Source organism: Podarcis erhardii (genome assembly GCF_964252035.2).
Source record: "Podarcis erhardii genome assembly, chromosome: 9".
NCBI classification, from domain to species: domain Eukaryota; kingdom Metazoa; phylum Chordata; class Lepidosauria; order Squamata; family Lacertidae; genus Podarcis; species Podarcis erhardii.
In genome coordinates, this window is record NC_138512.1 from 44,112,076 (window position 1) to 44,129,838 (window position 17,763).

The following is a 17,763-nucleotide window of genomic DNA, read 5'->3' on the forward strand; positions in this document are numbered from 1 at the left end:
CCCCAAAAAAATATAGTCTGGCCCCCTACAAGGTCTGAGGGACAGTGGACTGGCCACCTGCTGAAAAAGTTTGCTGACCTTTGGGTTTCTGGGTCTTTGGACCATAATAAAGAATGTGTATTCCATAGAATAAGCAACAGTATCTTATTTCTAAAGGTCCAATAAGTCAGTTTTTACACAAAGGAATAAATGGACCCGAATCTGACATAAGAAATGGCAACATTCAGAAACCAATTTGACAATTTTTCTATCCCCCAAAACATTCTATTGTTGATCTGAAAGTTGTCATTCAGCCACACAGGAATTTAAGATGGTATCTCCAGTGGGAAACTGTTTAATTAGAACTTATGGGAAAATTTGATTCTTGCTGTTTAAGGTTGAATTGAAATTATTGTTTCATGTTTCAAGGATACATTAATTAGCACAACAGAACAATTCCAGCTTTGCTATCAGATTGTATTTTATGAATTCTACCTCATTTTTTCTCTGTACCCAAACAGGTTGTTTAGATCTGATTTTTCTGTGTGTGCATTTGCTAAACTAGCTTCCACAAATTATCCATGAGTATTTGTTACTATTCCACTGCTTGCCACACCAGACGACAGAACTTGATGGAATGTATCTGAGTTGTGATGTGTGTGGGGGGGTTTTTTGGCCTTCCCCTCAATCACTCCATCATCCATTAACTTTTTTTATTTTTGCCCTAAGTACGTGTCTATGCATTTTTGAACCTGCACATACATGCCTTTAATTTTTTTTCAAGGACATGCAAAAGGATTATCATTACCAGCCTTACAAGCCAGTTATCATGATTTACAACAGGAAAAATGGAGACTTGTGTACTTTGGGAAATGCCAATACCCATTTCCATCTATTTTAAAATTGTTTTTCATAACTGAGGTCTTACATGAGAATTCAAGAGTAATAAAAAGATATTGCACAAGATCAACATATGCAATGTGATTAGTCTCCCAGGTAACCCCCCGCATTTACTGTGTGGAGATATTGCGAACATGCAACTTCTAAACTGGGTGTGCTTTTGGTATGTGACAATGAATGGAAATAGGTATGTTTCATTTGGCATTGGAAACAAGACAGCTATGTTGGGCTTGAGTGATGGGCAAATGGAAGTGTGGTTGTGTGGCAATGGAGGCCACCCACCAAAATCTCTCTCACTCATGACAAACCAAATGCACACACACAAATGTGCTAATGACCTTCCACATCAGAAGTGAATGGAGATGCATAATGAATTATTTTCCCTTTTGGAAATCCAGATTAAATGTTTAAGTATGGACTGGTGTTTTGATGATGACAGTATTGTCTGGACCCTGTAGAAGGTTTGCACATATGAGTGGCACCGATTCCACAATAAACTTCTCTCTGGAAGCACCTTTCATCTCTCTGTGTGTATCTATCAATGCCAACTGACTATAACGCTTCATGTCAATTTAGGGAAACAAATCCAGCTGCCTGGGAGAAAAGTGATGGGAGAGAATAAAGGCAAGTTAAGTGGCTGCCCCTAAATATTTGTTTATCATGAGTTGTTTCTTTTTTTTAAAGAAATAATTTTTAGATCATGAGTTGTTTCAACTCCCTAGCAAAGCTCTCAATGCAGCTAATACAATGAGTCAAAAAATAATTCACCCAATAAAGCCCTTTTAAGTAGCACAACAAGGAAAAGGAGCATTAAAAAAAAAAAAAAAAAGCCATAGTCCAGAGGGAGGGAAACAAAAATGTTTGAAAGCTTGCTGAAACAGAAATAAAGAGGAAGGTAAATGAAACTCAAAGGACAAGAAGCCTAACACCCTGGACATTGTAACGAAGGATCTTTTCTTCTTCTGCATTGTTGTTATTATTATACAAACTCAAACCAAGACAAAATAAAATCACAGCAGCCGAAGAAACCAGCTGCCTCCCATACCCTGCAAATTAACACCAGTATTTCCCAGCTTCATTGTTCCCAACTTCTCACACTTTAGACAGTGACAGGACACACAAAGGGGGACCTCCTGCTGAACTCCATGGATTGGGTTGTTTGCGAGGAGAGATGGTGCACCCATAAGGTATCCTGGTTCTAAGACTTTAAGGGTGATAACCTGAAGCAGCACTTTGAATTGTGCCCTGAAACAGACCGACAGCTATTGGAGAAGAATCTGCTGCACCCCAAACAGCTGGATTTTGCATGAGTTGGAATATTCCACATAACCTCTTCTCATAGAGAACATTGGGCTGCAATCCTCACTTTCTACATGATGGGGCAGATCGTGGTCTAAGGGCTATGTCACCATCTTGGACAATGCCACCATCAGCATCTGAGCAATAGCAGCAAGTTCAGAGACTTGTTGATATTGGACACCCCTCTTAGAGTATGTCAAAAGCTCAGCTATATATTGTATGACATGAACACTTGATTGATTGCAAAGATACCCTTTCCAAAGAAGCCTATCTTCCTTTACTAATGAATAGATTAGGGCTCCCCCTCTCCACCCTTTTACTGACCCTTCTTCTGAAGCTTTAGAACAACTTGTCATATAGACATTTACCAGGTGAAGCTTTTCTTAGCACAGAGATTGAGAACTGAGATAAGCTAAATTTCTCAGGCTATTGTTGAAGGCAGGAGAGCAGGACTGAACCTAACAATTCTGCAGTCATAAACCTATTAAAGGCACAAGGCTTCTGTCCATTAAAAAAGCTTACTAAATTGGAGCTGGCCATTAAGGGCCCAACAGTCCCTATTGTTTTACAAAATGCAGCTGCAGAGATGCAAAACATAAGCCAAAGATCAGCACACAATTTTCTTTTAGCACTTTCCTCTCATGTTGTTTGCCTGCTAAAAATGGCCATGTGTCTTCTGAGATGAATTTGCTGTCATGCTTTGGACCTCAAACTTAAATGAAGCAAATGGCAGGCCAAAATTGAGTACAGTACTCTCACCGCCATGCTACCCTTCTATGCCAACATCCCTTGGCAGTACGAGGGGTAGTGCATATGTACAACCTTTGAGATACCACCAGGGGGAGACAGAGAATCATTTGGACCTCCCATATTTCCCTGTTCTGCTCTCTACCCATTAATGTCACCTGCCAATATTTTCCACTCAAGCGCTCAACACACACTTTACTAACAGAAGGAATGAGAGTGGGTTCAATGACTGATATGGGAACATCTGCAGCTGCAGCATTGCTGAAAATGTAGCATTTCTGTAGGTGTGGACTTGTTCAGGCCCTTGAACTTCCTGAAGACTGAGAGCTCCTCCAGGCTACCTGTTCACTCAGCATTTATCCTGATCTGCTTTTGCAAAGTTTACCCAGTGGTTCGATTGTGTCTGATCCATATTGAGCATTCATTTTGATTTGTTTACTGGGCAGTAATATGACGTTGAACATTCATTCTGCATGCACTCTGATTTGCTTGTGGGTATTTATACTCCCTGTTAGTCATTAATTCACCCAACGTTTTTCAATGTTTTCCCTGCAAAATATAGACAGTCTGGAAGCACTCCTAGTGAGGCATCACCCCTTATGCAATTACACAAGAGGAGAGCGTGGGGGTGCACTCCTTGGCCCCACTTGTGGCATCACTGTCACCACTCCCACAGGTCTCCATGTGTTGGCGGCTGTAGAAGGCAGCATGCCTCTGAATGCCAGTTGTTGGACTCAGGTCCTGATTTCAAGCTTCTCACAGACATCTGGTTGGTCACCACAAGAACAGCTGGACTAGATGGGCCACTGGTCTCATCTATCAGGACAAATCTTGCCTTCTTGCGAAATTCTGCCAAGGAGAGCTTACATGACATGTGCAGGATTACAGTATGATTTTAAACCCTGGAAGATCAGCCTTCAAAATCCTGCAGGAGCCTACATGGGTGGAACAAGATCCTGCTGCAGAGGTAAATCCTCCAACATGGATGGGGGGGGGGGGGACAACAGCCAAGATGGGGAGGATGGTGGACCCCTGCTCTCTCCCCTCATGTGATGTTAACTGTGTGTAGGGAAACACTTGAAGACATCTTGGGAGATCTGATATAAGACTAGACTGTAAGCATAATGGAAAAATAAAATGCATGTTTGCAATTTACTCAACACTTTGAAAATTATGGGGTTTTCTAACAATCTTTTATCTCATTCATCCTTCAGATGAGACCAGTGAGTAAAGTTGCCAATATTTTCTCTGGCAGGCATCTTCAAACATGGCTACGTGCCAGATAATTGTCAAAAACCTTGGCAGCTCATTTATTATTCTTTTCAAACGTGCTGCCAGCCTACTTCCTGAGATAGGACGCTAGTTGAGAGGGGAGGAGGGAAAACCACCTGAAAACGCAGCCTTTTGAGTTCCCAGTAGAGGGCACTCTCTCTTTCTCACCCTCTGGTTCTCCAGGGAGCTCACAGCAAGAAGCGAGCGCCCCCTAGACTCCGGGAGGCGCACGGCAAGTCACAGCTGCTTGCTGCCCGCCTCTCGCCCGGGTCACCTCTGAGCTCAGCGTTGCGGTGCCAGAGAGCGCGAGAGGGAAAGCAGCGGAGCATCGCGCGCCGGCCTCCCGTCTCTTGCTGCGCGTGCGCCCTTGGGCACAGGCCGTCGCTCCTGGGGTTGGCCTCCCGCAGAGCTCGGGAGCCTCCGTCGAGCTGCGGTGACATTGGAGGAAGGAGGCAAAAAGAGCGGAGGCGGAGACTCGGCTGGCGGGAGGCGGCGCTACCGAAGGGAAGGAACGCGCGCGCCTCGCTTTGCGCCTCTGGCTTGTGCGAGCAGCTGCAGCGAAGCAGCCCCCTCGACTCGGCGCGGAGGCTCTGAGGCGCGCTGGCGGTGGCCGCCCGGCTGGCTGGCTGGCTGGCTGGCAGGCAGGCAGGAGAGCGCGGAAGCCCGCTGAGTCTCGCCCCCGCTGCTTTCCCTTGCAGCTCCTCTCTCCCGCTTGGCCAGGGGTTGGCGAGGAGCTGCGGACTATAAATAGCAGAGGCTACGGAGTCCTTGCGTGCCACAGGCTGGAGACGGGCGCGGGCGGGCAGGCGGGCGAGCGGCGCCTTGGCGGGGAGGCAGCGCAGGTAAAAACAAACTCAGACCTGTCCCTCTCTTTCGCCGGGGTGGTTTCCTGAGGGAGAGAGGGCGCCTTGGGCAAGCGCGGGTGGGCGACTGCTGCGGCCGCCGCCGCCGCCGCCGGGGGGCTAGTCTGAGGCGAAAGTCTCCCACCCCGCTTCTCGAGCCCCTTTCAAGTTTCTTCCTGTTGCAGTTTCGCCGGGAGGCGGGCGGGAAACACAAGTCCGAAGAGGCGGGCGTTGCAGGCAGGCAGGGAAGGTACGGGGCCGGGTGCGAGACCCCGAAGCAGGCGAGCGAGGGCGAAAGGAGCAGGTGTCGAGAGTCGCGGGGCTGGCAGTGGCTCGGTTGCCTGGCGCGCGCGCGGAGAAGAGAGGCGCTCCGGGGCGGCTGCTGCTGCTGCTGCTGCGACTGGGACCCTCGAGACGGGCTTTGCCTTACCTGCCCTTTCCGCGAGAACCGTGTTTGGAGTTGTTTTCTCCTCCTCTGCGAGGCGGGAGAACTATTTTTGAAAAGGCAGTGATGGGGGTGGTGGTTGGGGGCGCAAAGAGAGACCCTTCTCGTCCTCCTGGTCTTTCTGCTGCGTGCATTTTTCTCTCCCTTATTGAGGAGAGAGATGTATGTCGCTGGGTACCAAGCGAGGCGTCTGCCCGGAAAGATGAGGCGGGATTGCAGTGAATGAGGGTTGCAGGCAGGCAGGCAGGCAGACTGGCTGGCTGCTGCTGCTGCTGCTGCTGCAGCGATAGAGACCCTGTTAGTTTAAAGGAAGGTAGAGGATGATCGCCGTTTTGGTTGTCGCCTTGCCATCAAGAACGCAGGATCTTCCTTCCTGGCGGCGGCGGCGGCTGATCCTTGGAGATGCTTTGGAAACGTGGCATTCCGGGTGGTTTGGGCACCGAAGAGAGAAAGAGCTCGCTCTCAAAGGAAGTGCGGATGCTACCATGAAAACACACACACACACACAGACACACACACACACACACTGTGTTAAGGAGATTTAAAAGAACTTCTCAGCATTAGGAGAAGTGGGCGTTAGGAGGAACACCGAGCTCGTTGCGGTTCCTGCTGGGGAATCTCTTAGTTGCGAGGAGGAGAGCAGTTCCGAAATCCGTGGTACAGAGTTTTTGCTGGCCCACACTTATCGGAAATCTGGAGCAAATTTAAGTAAGGGGGAGGGGGAAGAGCGTGGCTTTCTAGAACAAATATTGGTCAGAAAAGTTAGAGGAGGCACTGTGTGTGTGTGTGTGTGTGTGTGTGTGTGTAGAGAGGGGGGGGGGCTCCTCGTCTTCTTTTAATTAGGCTCAAATGAAAGTGCGTTCATCAGACTCCTTAAAATGCAAATGAAGCTCAGATGTATTGGCTAGAGTATACTGTAAATATTAGAGAATTTTGAGGGTTGGTTTTTTTGTTTTGTTTTTTTGAGAAAAGCTATTAAGTGCAGTGCCATCTGGCACATCCCTCTGTATTCTTCTCTCTTTGGAAAGTGTTCACACTTGTTAATGATACAGCTAAATATGTACACTGAGGTTTAATTGAACCTAGATTGCTTCATGGGGTGTTGAATTTTGCAATGGTTAATGGACTTGGTGTTCATTGTATTTAAATACGATGATTTTGTTCTGAAAGTTCTTGTGCTGAAATATTGACTTAATAGCCTGCAGTGTTTTTGTGGTTGTATATATTCCTCTCCTCTGAGCTAAAAGGCTGTCTCCTTTGGAGAGGTGGTGGGAGATACCCAACCATACTGGCTCAGCTGTTCTACAATCTAGATGATAATCACCTGGAGGTAACAGACACTCTCTTTTTTAAAAACGGCACCAACTGTTAGTGGGGTTTAATTTTCAGGAAAGCGCACACACAAACACACGGCTCTGTTAAATATTAAGGCAATACCTATGTTTGATCAGCAACACTGCATTGGCCTCCTTTTTTTTACTTAGGATGTTATATAACTGGTTTCTTATATATATTCATTTGTCAACATGGAATGGCCCAAATTAGTACAGCTAGATGCATACAAAAATGTGCAGGATTGGAGCCAATGTCATCTTGCATTGAATTCAAGGGGGGATTACTCACAGTGCATCAAATTAAGCATGCATGGAAGTCTTTATAGGATTTGGGGGCTTTAAATTATTGATGTGCTTCTGGGTTTGCTTCTGGAATCTAAGGAAGCACATGTGATTTATGCATAGGACTCCTGCTCCATGGTTAGTCATTATCGGGATGCAAGAGTTCCACTTGTGCAGTACCCCTGTGGGTAGATGTTGCAATGCCTAAGAGAAAGGAAAGCAAGGTTTCTTAGTTCTGGCCATATGGTTTGGGTAGATATATTGACAAAATTTTGCTCTTTAGCACACTTCCACTACTGCAGCATAAACTAGAAGCAGGCAACTTGGTAGGTGCAGAGGTTCACAGTAGTAATGATGATGTACACGTATTCAAAATGTGGATCATTTTAAAATGTTACTTAAATTTTATTTTTAAAAAAGCAGTGTTACACTTGCTAGGGTGCTACACTTGATGAAGGATATAGACGAATCAGAATTAGTTGAAATGGGCAGTAAAGATGGCCAATGATATGGAAAGCTAGCCCTGTGATGAATACTGAGGAGGCCATGATACAGCGGAGGGCTTAGGCTGTGTGCACATTAGCAGCTTAAAATGCAATGATGCCATTTCTCCCACTGCGTTTCAAGTTTCATTTGCATGTTGCTGTACACACCAGAGAGGTGGCAGGGATGACTTCACCTGATGCACATTACCTGTCTAGTTACCCTGCACTTGCAGCCTCCTATTAATGAGGCTCTCATCTGTGGGTGTGCAGTGGCTGTCTCAAATGTGCATACCTTGGCTTGACTGCAAAGTGAACGTGGTTTACATTTTCCAAACCTGATGGAAGTTGGTTCAAGCGGGGGGGAAGCACCAAGCAACAGTATTCCTCAGGAAACTGCAGGATAGACGGGAGTTGTGGCTAACGCAAGCAGTGGGAGTGCTTTGGAATAAATGGCAATGTGTACACTGCCAAAGGTTGGTTTTCTGATGTCCCAAAGGGCAGGACTACATCACATGGGCTTAAGTTAGAGGAGGTAGATTTTGGCTGAACATTAGGAAAGGTTTCTTGAGGGTAAGAGCAGTTTGGCAATGGAACCACTTCTTTTTCATTGTAAGTCACTTTGAGTTGCCTTGAGCAAGAAAATGCCACCACCAGATTTAATAAAAACAACCACTTATCTAGAGGTGTGTTGGACTCTCCTCTGCTGGAGGTCTACAAGTAGAGTCAGGGCAGCTGTCTGTTGCAGATGCTGTAGTTCTTGATTTCCTATATTGAGCAGGGTTTGTGTGTACACAAAGCTCTCCTTAAATTTTATGATTGTGAAGTTTTTCACTGATTTTACTTCGGTGTAATTTGTGTTCTGTAACTACTGATATTAAGAGGTGTGTTTAAACTTTCATTATTATTATTTTTTTAAGCACCTGCATTTCTCCATTTGAGACTACATCCAGGGGTGGCTCCAAATGAAGCAAACTTTTCATGCAGAATATCATTCTAAATAACCACCTTGGGGTTTTTTCTTGAGAAAAGGGTGTTGCGTTTAAATGAAAGTGGATACATACAGTTCTATACAGTTATTGGCTGCACTGAAGGAACTGAGCCTTGTGAGACAATGGACTGAAGATATTTCTACTTGGGGTAATAAAGGATACCTTGTACCTTGGATTCTGAATGCCCTGGAACTCGGTCATTTTGGCTCCCGAATGCTACAAACCCAGAAGTGATTGTTCGGGTTTGCGAACGTTCTTTTGGAACCCAAACGTCAGATGGGGCTTCTGTGGCTTCTGATTGGCTGCAGGAACTTCCTGCAGCCGATCAGAAGCTGCAATTTGGTTTTCCCTAGGATTAAACACCTGATCTTAATAGACATAAAAGAGAGAGGAGGCTTTTCCCTACCCGACTTAAAACTACTACGAGGCAGCCTGTTTCACCTGGCTAAAAGATTGGTGCACGTTGCAGGATCCAGACCTCGTGGACCTGGAAGGTTTTGACAACCGTTGGGGATGCCACGCCTACCTGATATACCAACCATATAATAAGAAAATCACTGTTTGCTGTATGGGAAAATATAAAGACCTGATGGAGCCTAAAGTCCCGTGGTGGACTTCTCCAATAGAAGCCGTAGCAGTAAAATGGAAAAATACTCAGGAAAGCTGGCCAACATATAAAACACTTCTAAAAAATGAAGATAACCAAATAAAATTTAAAAATTTTGAGGAAATAAGAGAACACATCTTAGACCGGTTCCAATACCATCAGTTATTTGAAAAATTTAAATCTGACAAACAAAAGGGGTTCTCAACAGAAATTTCCCAATTCGAATCTGATCTTGTAAATTCTAAAAGAAAAACTCTTTCCAAAACTTATCAACTCCTCCTTTACTGGACAGTCAAGGAGGAGGAGGTAACAGTGGCAATGGTGAGGTGGTCCCAGGATTTTGGCCATTCAATAACCATGGCCCAATGGGAAAATTTATGGAAGATCAATTGGAAATTCACAAATTGTTACACGATTAGAGAGAACTTTCAAAAAATGCAACATCGATGGTATCTAACACCATGGAAACTTTCAAAAATGTATAAAAATGTGTCAAGTAATTGTTGGAGATGCGGTGAATCAGGAACATTCTACCATATGTGGTGGATATGTAGGAAAATACAGGTATTCTGGGAGAGTATCCATATAGAAATGCTAAAGATCTCTTTCAATAAAAAACCAGAGGCCTACCTCCTGGGAATAACAGATTTGGATATTCCACAAAAGAGGAAGGGTATCTTTTTATATGCTACGGCGGCAGCAAGAGTTTTGATCGCAGCAAAATGGAAGAGTAATGAAATCCCCTCTATACAAGATTGGATCCAAAAGCTGACAGAATATGCCGAATTAGATGGTTTATCAGGAAAAAAAAGAATAAATCAAAACAGGAATTTGTTTCAAAATGGGAGGTCTTCAAATATTATCTGAAAAATAAATATAGTAGTTTAAATTCTGTTGCAGCATTCGAGGAACTTCAGTAATACTTGCAAGGTAGATATAAGAAATTAGATTTATTGAGAATAAGTTTAATTATGATAAAAGTGTGTATTGGCAAAAAGTACAGTGGTGCCTGGCAAGACGAAAAGAATCTGTTCCGCGATTCTCTTCATCTAGCGGTTTTTTCATCTTGCGAAGGAAGCCTATTGACGGCTTAGTGGATTAGCGCTATTAGCAGCTTAGCGGATAAGCAGATAAGCGGCTTAGCGGCTTAGGAAAAGGGGGGGGGGAGGAAAAAAAAGTCGGAAAAACTCGCAATACATTTTCATCTTGCGAAGCAAGCCCATAGGAAATTTGTTTTGTGAAGCACCTCCAAAACAGAAAACCCTTTCGTCTAGCGGGTTTTTCATCTTGCAAGGCATTCGTCTTGCGGGGCACCACTGTAATATGAATTTGAAATATGGAATAGACAGGAGGTTGGGTCTTTAGTGTTAAGACCAATAGATGTTTTATTGTTTGCTAAGAAAATTATGTGTCTATGGTTATTTTTTGTAATTTGTGTGTAATTTGGTATTTGTGTTTTTTCCCCTTTTTTCTTGTTGTATAAATAAAAAACTTAAAATTTATAAATATTAAAAGAAGCTGCGATTTGGTTTTCAAATGTTTTGGAAGTCTTCTGGAATGGATTACGGATTCCATTTGACTTCCAAGGTACGACTGTACAGCTTAATGCAGGCATAGGCGAACTCGGTCCTTCAGATGTTTTGGGACTACAACTCCCATCATCCCTGATGATGGGAGTTGTAGTCCCAAAACATCTGGAGGACTGAGTTTGCCTATACCTGGCTTAATTCCTAGCAAGTGTGCTGAGGTTGCAACCTCAACCTTTCACATGCTACTTATACCATGTGTCCGGATGTTATTACTTAATGGTATAAAGCAGTTTCTCTGTCCCATTAGCCATTTATAATACAAACATGTTTATGCTGCGTTTGTGAAAAAATGTCAGAGTTCAATGGATTGTGGAATGCCATGTTCATGAGATTTTTTTTTTTCTAGGGTGACATTTCCTTGGACTGTTAAGACCTTATTAAATTATCCTTTTGCCATAAAACAAGAGAAAAGGTGCTTTGGGGCTTAATTCAAATTGGGGCACCACCCTGGGTTTTGTTTGTGGCCCCACAGCTTTGTCCTGAAGTGTGTGAAGTGAGGGTTTCTCCCTTTATCCCCAGGCTGATTTTTTTCTCTGATTTCAAATGTGATTAGCATTAAAAGATCTGGAGAAACCAAATTTACATGCAAAGCCTCTTTTCCTCCAGTGAAGCAAACATAACATGCAGATAATTCTGTGTTTTGCTTAAGTGGAATTTTCTTTACATATAAAACTTCTATTACATTAGTGCTGTAAATATTCAGATAATCCAGCTTTTTGTCATATTCAGAAATGCATATAGTCAGTTTAACCTGTCTCATGTTGGTTTTTGCTCCAGAAACCCAGAATATTGGAAGCTTAGGCTAATGCCATAACAGATGTGCCTTGTGATCAACAAATTTTCTTTGATTACAACTTGGCCTCCATGCACCTGCACTTTCCCCGTCTTTCAGGCTCAAATCCAGGTGGGGAGGGCAGAGTGCTTGGGACCAGCAAAATATGCCCCCTTGTCCTAGTTCTGCATTGCCTTAGGAAGCACTTGACCCTTACTCCATTTCTACAAGGATCCTCCTGTGAGTTGTCCCATGCCTATTTGTTGCTTACATCAGTAGCTGCCAGGATGTGTTAAAGTCTGGAAGATGGGGGGCATCTCTGTTGCATTGGGGGCAAGACTGGTACTGTGGCCAGTGACTTGGGATGTGATGCATGTAGCTCTGTTTCCTACCAGCATTGCAACTGGTGATTGTACCCAGTGCTATTTTTCTAGAAAATGAGGTGCCAGAACTCACCATGAACACCTCCCTTATTCTCTTGGAATGGCAATGATGACCACCTGAGAGGTACCAGAACTGAGTTCCGGCTGAAAAAAAGCCCCAATTGTACCAGTACAGTGGTACCTCGGGTTACATATGCTTCCGGTTACAGACTCCACTAACCCAGAAATAGTACCTTGGGTTAAGAACTTTGCTTCAGGATGAGAACAGAAATTGTGCTCCGGTGGCGCGGCGGCAGCAGGAGGCTCCATTAGCTAAAGTGGTGCTTAAGGTTAAGAACAGTTTCAGGTTAAGAACGAACCTCCGGAACGAATTAAGTACTTAACCCGAGGTACCACTGTAGTACTGTGAAGTAGTAGGGGAAGGTAAATGGCGTTCCGTGTGCTGCGCTGGCTCGCCAGATGCAGCTTGTCACGCTGGCCATGTGACCTGGAAGTGTCTGCGCTGGCTCCCGGCCTATAGAGTGAAATGAGCGCACAACCCTAGAGTCTGGCAAGACTGGCCCATACGGGCAGGGGTACCTTTACCTTTACCTTTTACCACTGTAGTGAAAAATTTCAAAGCGAGTTTTGAAAGTAACTCACTTCTTTCATAGATTTTTTTTTAAAGCCTTCAAGGAAAGGTGTATCTTGGCAGCGTGGAGGTGATGAGCATACTGACTTTAAATAGGAATAGGCTGCCTAATTATTTATATTTCAGTGCATTTGTAGGCCAGTGCCTCTTCCCCTGTAAAAAAAAGACTCTCTCAGGAATTCACATAGAATATCAAGTTAAAGAAAAATTTAGCTCAAAAATCTTAGCCTTAACCCATGCACAGTTTCTGTTGCAAAGCGGTCTTGGGAGGGTGAAATTTAAAGCAAAGAAGCACTTTCCACATCACTTCATTTCATCTGTGACACCAGACCACTTAGCCCATTTTACCCTCACAAAGCATGTCAAATTCAAAAGCACCCCAGATGCTTTGTAACGTGCCTACTGGTGGAAATCTCACCATGAGAATGAACCACTGTTTTCGTATTTATTGAACATAGCTGGTCTCATCCCAGGGGCTTGGGTTTGCTAATGATTATTCCCTATGCCTTCAGTTCCCTGGCTAACAAACATATAGTTTGAGTGAGGGTGTGACATACCATTTCCAAACAATGTACAATCTCTGGTTTTGGCGAGTTTCTAGAAGGGAATGGTAAAGTTGAAGGGGTGATGTAGTAGTTAGAATGTTGTACCAGGACCTAAAAGATTCCTAAGCCAGGAATCTTGCTGGGTTACTTTGGGCTAGTCATAGATCCTCAGCCTAACTTATCTCACAGGATTCTTTTGTAATCTATACATTTACTGAGCAAGGGTGCATAATAATGGGTTGCTATAGCAATTAACACATCGTTGTTTTGCAATGATATAAATTTATGGTGATGTAAGTTACATGTGCTTTGAGACCAGCATTATATTTGCATATGTACAGGGTGTGTATGTGAAGTGAGAAACTAAAGTTAATTGATTTCTTATTGATGCTCTTGGCATTTGCCGGAACACCAAGTGAAGGTGCTTCCACACTGGGCATTTTCTTTTTTTTTTTTTGAAACACCATCATTTGCTTGTGTAGGTATTATGGAAAATCCAGATGTTGTTTCTGCCAGGCAGCCTCAGCAGCTGCTCCTGCCTCCTCTTCCTCCATCCATCCATCCTTCCCTTCTTCCCTCCTTCTGCCCCCCCAACAAATTATTTAATTAACAAATTTATGCACAACTTAATCAACAAAAACCACCAAATGAGGTACATAAAACAATGTAAAATATTTTTAAAAATACATATAAAATCAAACATTTAAAAACAACTAGAAATCACAAGCATATTTGTTAAAATTACCCATGTGGATAGGCTTAACTAAAACTTTTTAGCAGATGCCAAAAATAATTCAGTGTCATTGCATCTTGCACTTGTTCTACATTTGCAATTGCAACATTATGTGGGTGGGGGGGTGGGGGGAAATGAATAAATGGAGAGCAGGGAAGGACCACTGTTCCCTGCTCTCCATTCATTTCCCCACGAGCCATGCACCCAATGGGTTTTCCTTGCTTACTGCCCTCTGTAACCTTCCCAGAGCCCAATAAGAAGCCCTCTGCCTCCTTGCAGGGATGGTGGTTCTGGGGGTTCCTGACTTTGCATGATTTTGCCTTTGTGCATGGACCCTTGGAACCAAATCCTTGCATAAGTGGTGGGCGAGCTATACAGAGAAGGTGCTTGCCTAACATTAATGGGCAAGTAGGTGTTGCTACACTGTGGAGCAAACACCTATAGCACTTATAAAAGTGTCAGTTCTGTAGATGGAAGCAGTAGAGTGGGCTTTATCATCTAATAGTAACACCTTGAATTGGGCCGAGTAACAAGCTGGCAACCAGTGCAGGGATGTAGCATATCAACAGAAATTCACTCCGGTCCACTACTGAGCTACAGCAATTTCCAATTTCCAGAGGAGCTGAAGGGAAGCTACCTCATATAGAGTATATTGCAGTAATCCAATCTTGAAGGTACCCGTGCCTAGACCACTGAAGTCAAGCTATTGCACAACACATCACCAACTACACATGTATGATTTGATTGGATGTGCCAAAACTGCAGAGTCAGGATCAGAATGTGCAGCTGGTTAGTCACTGGCCCCTCAAAGGCTTTGGTCTTCCTCTACAATATATGTCAGCAACCTCCAGACTATTTGAAAGAGCTCAGCTGCTTGGCCACTAGAGGAGGCAATGCAGACTCATCCACACTGCCAGAATGTAGACACGGTTATGTGCACTAACCAATGTCCAGTTGCTTTTCTATTATGCATGGTAATGAAATCAGTATCTCTTCTGCAAAAGAGAACCCATGTGATGTTCAGTGCCACTGTATTCTTTGACTGACACAGTGGTAGGAGTAATCCCGGCAAAAAAAGTGATTTATATTTGCATTTATTGCAATGTAAATATTCTTTTTCCTTTTTGATGTAGAGACTTCTGTTTCAGATTCTGGGATCTGTTTTCTCTTTGAAGTGGGAAGGTGCTAATGAGAGCATTTTGTTGTATTTTTTGATTGTAGCCTCTAAGCAGGTGATTCTAAGTATATTTTTTTGTAGCAAAGAAACTGGTGTTCTGTGGCTCAAGTGAACACCAGTTGTCCAGATGGCAGTCTCACCCAACTTCTCACATGAGTCCCCCCCACCCCTGCCCCCAAGAGAAAGAGAAAGAAACTACTTCAAATGTGCAGCCTACACCACCGATGCTTTTCTTGCAGATTCTCTTACAGTATAGGTGGCAAGTCTTTTGGGGGCAATCAGGTTCAGCCAGCTATGAAGATGCTATAGAGGGAAGGAAGTGAAGGAGGGATTAAAGGGAGAAATGGATTTGACCCCTTGAATTGCTCATGTGCTCTACTTCAGTTAGGCTTGCCACTCAATCTAGTTTTCTGAAACCTGTCACAGACACTTGGGAGGAAAATGTCATGAAATGCAGTGTAGTGGCTAAAACACAGAGCTGTAAACTGTGAAGCGACAGATTCAAACTATTTTCCTGCCACGGTTGGGGAAAAAACACACCTGACGGGTGTTAACCTAGTAAAAATCTTCTAGTGAAATGCCAAGACTGGTAAGAAAAACATTCTCTGTGACCACCTAGTAGATCCAGAATTCCCTTTTCAAGTAACAGTGCAGGACATACTTGTTTAGACAGTCTTCCAGCCGTTTGGTGTTCTATGTTTGTGCTTCCAGGGATTTTTAAAAATTAATTATTAGGTTTATTTAGTTATTTTAAATTACTTGCTTATTTTGCACCTTAATTTTTTTTTTTTTGCATAATCCTTTGAACCATAAGGAATGAGTAGAACAGAAACCCAAATACTGTACATAACTTAATAAAATTACTTATGCAACAAACCAGCAGCTCTCCATTTTGCTTCTTAATACTTTTGAGTAATGCGTATTAATACTTTGGGCAATATCTGGTGTCAGTCGGATACCAGAAATGGTATTCAAAAGTATTAAGAAACAAGACAAATACATCCTGTAAAAAAAAAAAAAAAAGTATGTGTTTTGTCTTGCAAGAGCAACTTCAGGAAAGATGCTGTGCTGTTTTTAAAGAAAAGGAATATGGGATGTGGCCTTTAGGTATTCTGTGTTTTTTTTTATAATAATATTTATTGAATTTTACAAAAAAGGTTTACAAAAACAGAAAAACACACAAACACAAAAAGCAAAAACCAAAATTTTAAAAAGAAAAATTAAAAATCATTGTTTCAAATATCATACCATTCATTAACTTACTTTCATGACTTCCTCACATCTCCCTATTTTGTATTCCATTTAGAAATTTAATCAGCAAATTCTTATCCTCTTATTTTGCATTTAATTAATTGTCCTCTCGAATTTTAACTTCTAAACATATTTGCTAGAACCACTTCATTTCATTTCAACATCATTCGCATTCAAAAATTTTGCAGTGTTTCTGTATATACATTTTAAATTTCTTCCAGTCTTCTTCCACCGACTCTTCTCCCTGGTCTCGGATTCTGCCAGTCATTTCCGCCATCTCCATGTACTCCATCAGTTGCATCTGCCAATCTTCCAGAGTGGGTAGATCTTGTGTCTTCCAATGCTTTGCGATGAGAATTCTTGCTGCTGCTGTTGCGTACATAAAGAAAGTTCTATCCTTCTTTGACACCAATTGGCCGACTATGCCCAGGAGAAAAGCCTCTGGTTTCTTAGGGAAAGTGTACTTAAGTACCTTTTTTAGTTCATTATATATCATCTCCCAGAAAGCCTTAATCCTTGGGCACGTCCACCAAAGGTGAAAGAATGTACCTTCAGTTTCTTTACATTTCCAACATTTATTATCGGGCAAATGATAAATTTTTGCAAGCTTGACTGGGGTCATGTACCACCTATACATCATTTTCATAATATTTTCTCTTAAGGCATTACATGCTGTAAATTTAATCCCGGTGGTCCATAACTTCTCCCAGTCAGCAAACATAATATTGTATCCTATATCTTGTGCCCATTTTATCATAGCTGATTTTACCGTTTCTTCCTCCGTATTCCATTTCAACAGCAAGTTATACATTTTTGACAATACCTTAGCATTGGGTTCTAACAATTCTGTCTCTAACTTTGATTTTTCCACCTGGAAGCCCACTTTCTTATCCTGGTTATATACTTCCTTTAGGTATTCTGGGGCTTCAGTAAGTGCCCAGAGTATTAGTTAATGCTGTAGTATTAGTAATACCATCTTAAGAGTGAAATCGTTAAGGGGTCTTGTAAAATCTCTCCCTGCATTCTGAAAGTTGTGTTGATCTCCTCCTGCTCCCTTTAATTGGATATAACAGGATACTAAGGTTGCGAGAAGGACTGCGTAAAACCAGACAACAGAGTTTCAAATGAAAACAATTTACAAACTATGTATCTGATGTTTTGTTAGATGCTTTCTTTCTTCAAAGTATCTATTGACAGACTGCATGTTGTATAGAGCGGGCTTCATACTTGCTGGACTGCATATATCATGGGCATTTTAACAGTGGTGGACTTTGGAAATCCTTTGTAAGATTTGGCACCCTGTATGAGGCCAAAAGTGGGCATCCCCAAATATTTTCAATTATGAATCTACTCACATATGAATCTACTCAATTTTGCATGCCCCTAGCTAGGTGCCTTGTGCAGGAAACACCCAAGCCAGCCTAAACTCGGTGCTGATTTTAGTAACCGGCAATTTCCTTTATGAATATTTAGTCTGAATGAAATAAAAAATGGATTATGA

General features: G+C 42.8%; 1 protein-coding gene across 2 annotated transcripts in view; it reads left to right on the forward strand.

Annotated features, from left to right (window-relative positions):
* Positions 1-4,916: 4,916 nt before the first annotated feature.
* Positions 4,917-17,763, forward strand: part of INPP4B (inositol polyphosphate-4-phosphatase type II B) — a gene marked incomplete at its 5' end in the record, with an annotated part of 286,774 nt that continues 273,927 nt past the window's right edge. Inside the window, one exon of one of the 2 annotated variants that reach the window (XM_081876074.1) lies at positions 4,917-5,039. Of the gene's footprint in view, positions 5,040-6,040; positions 6,193-17,763 lie in introns of those variants that run through there. The other variant, XM_081876075.1, reaches the window with a different exon arrangement.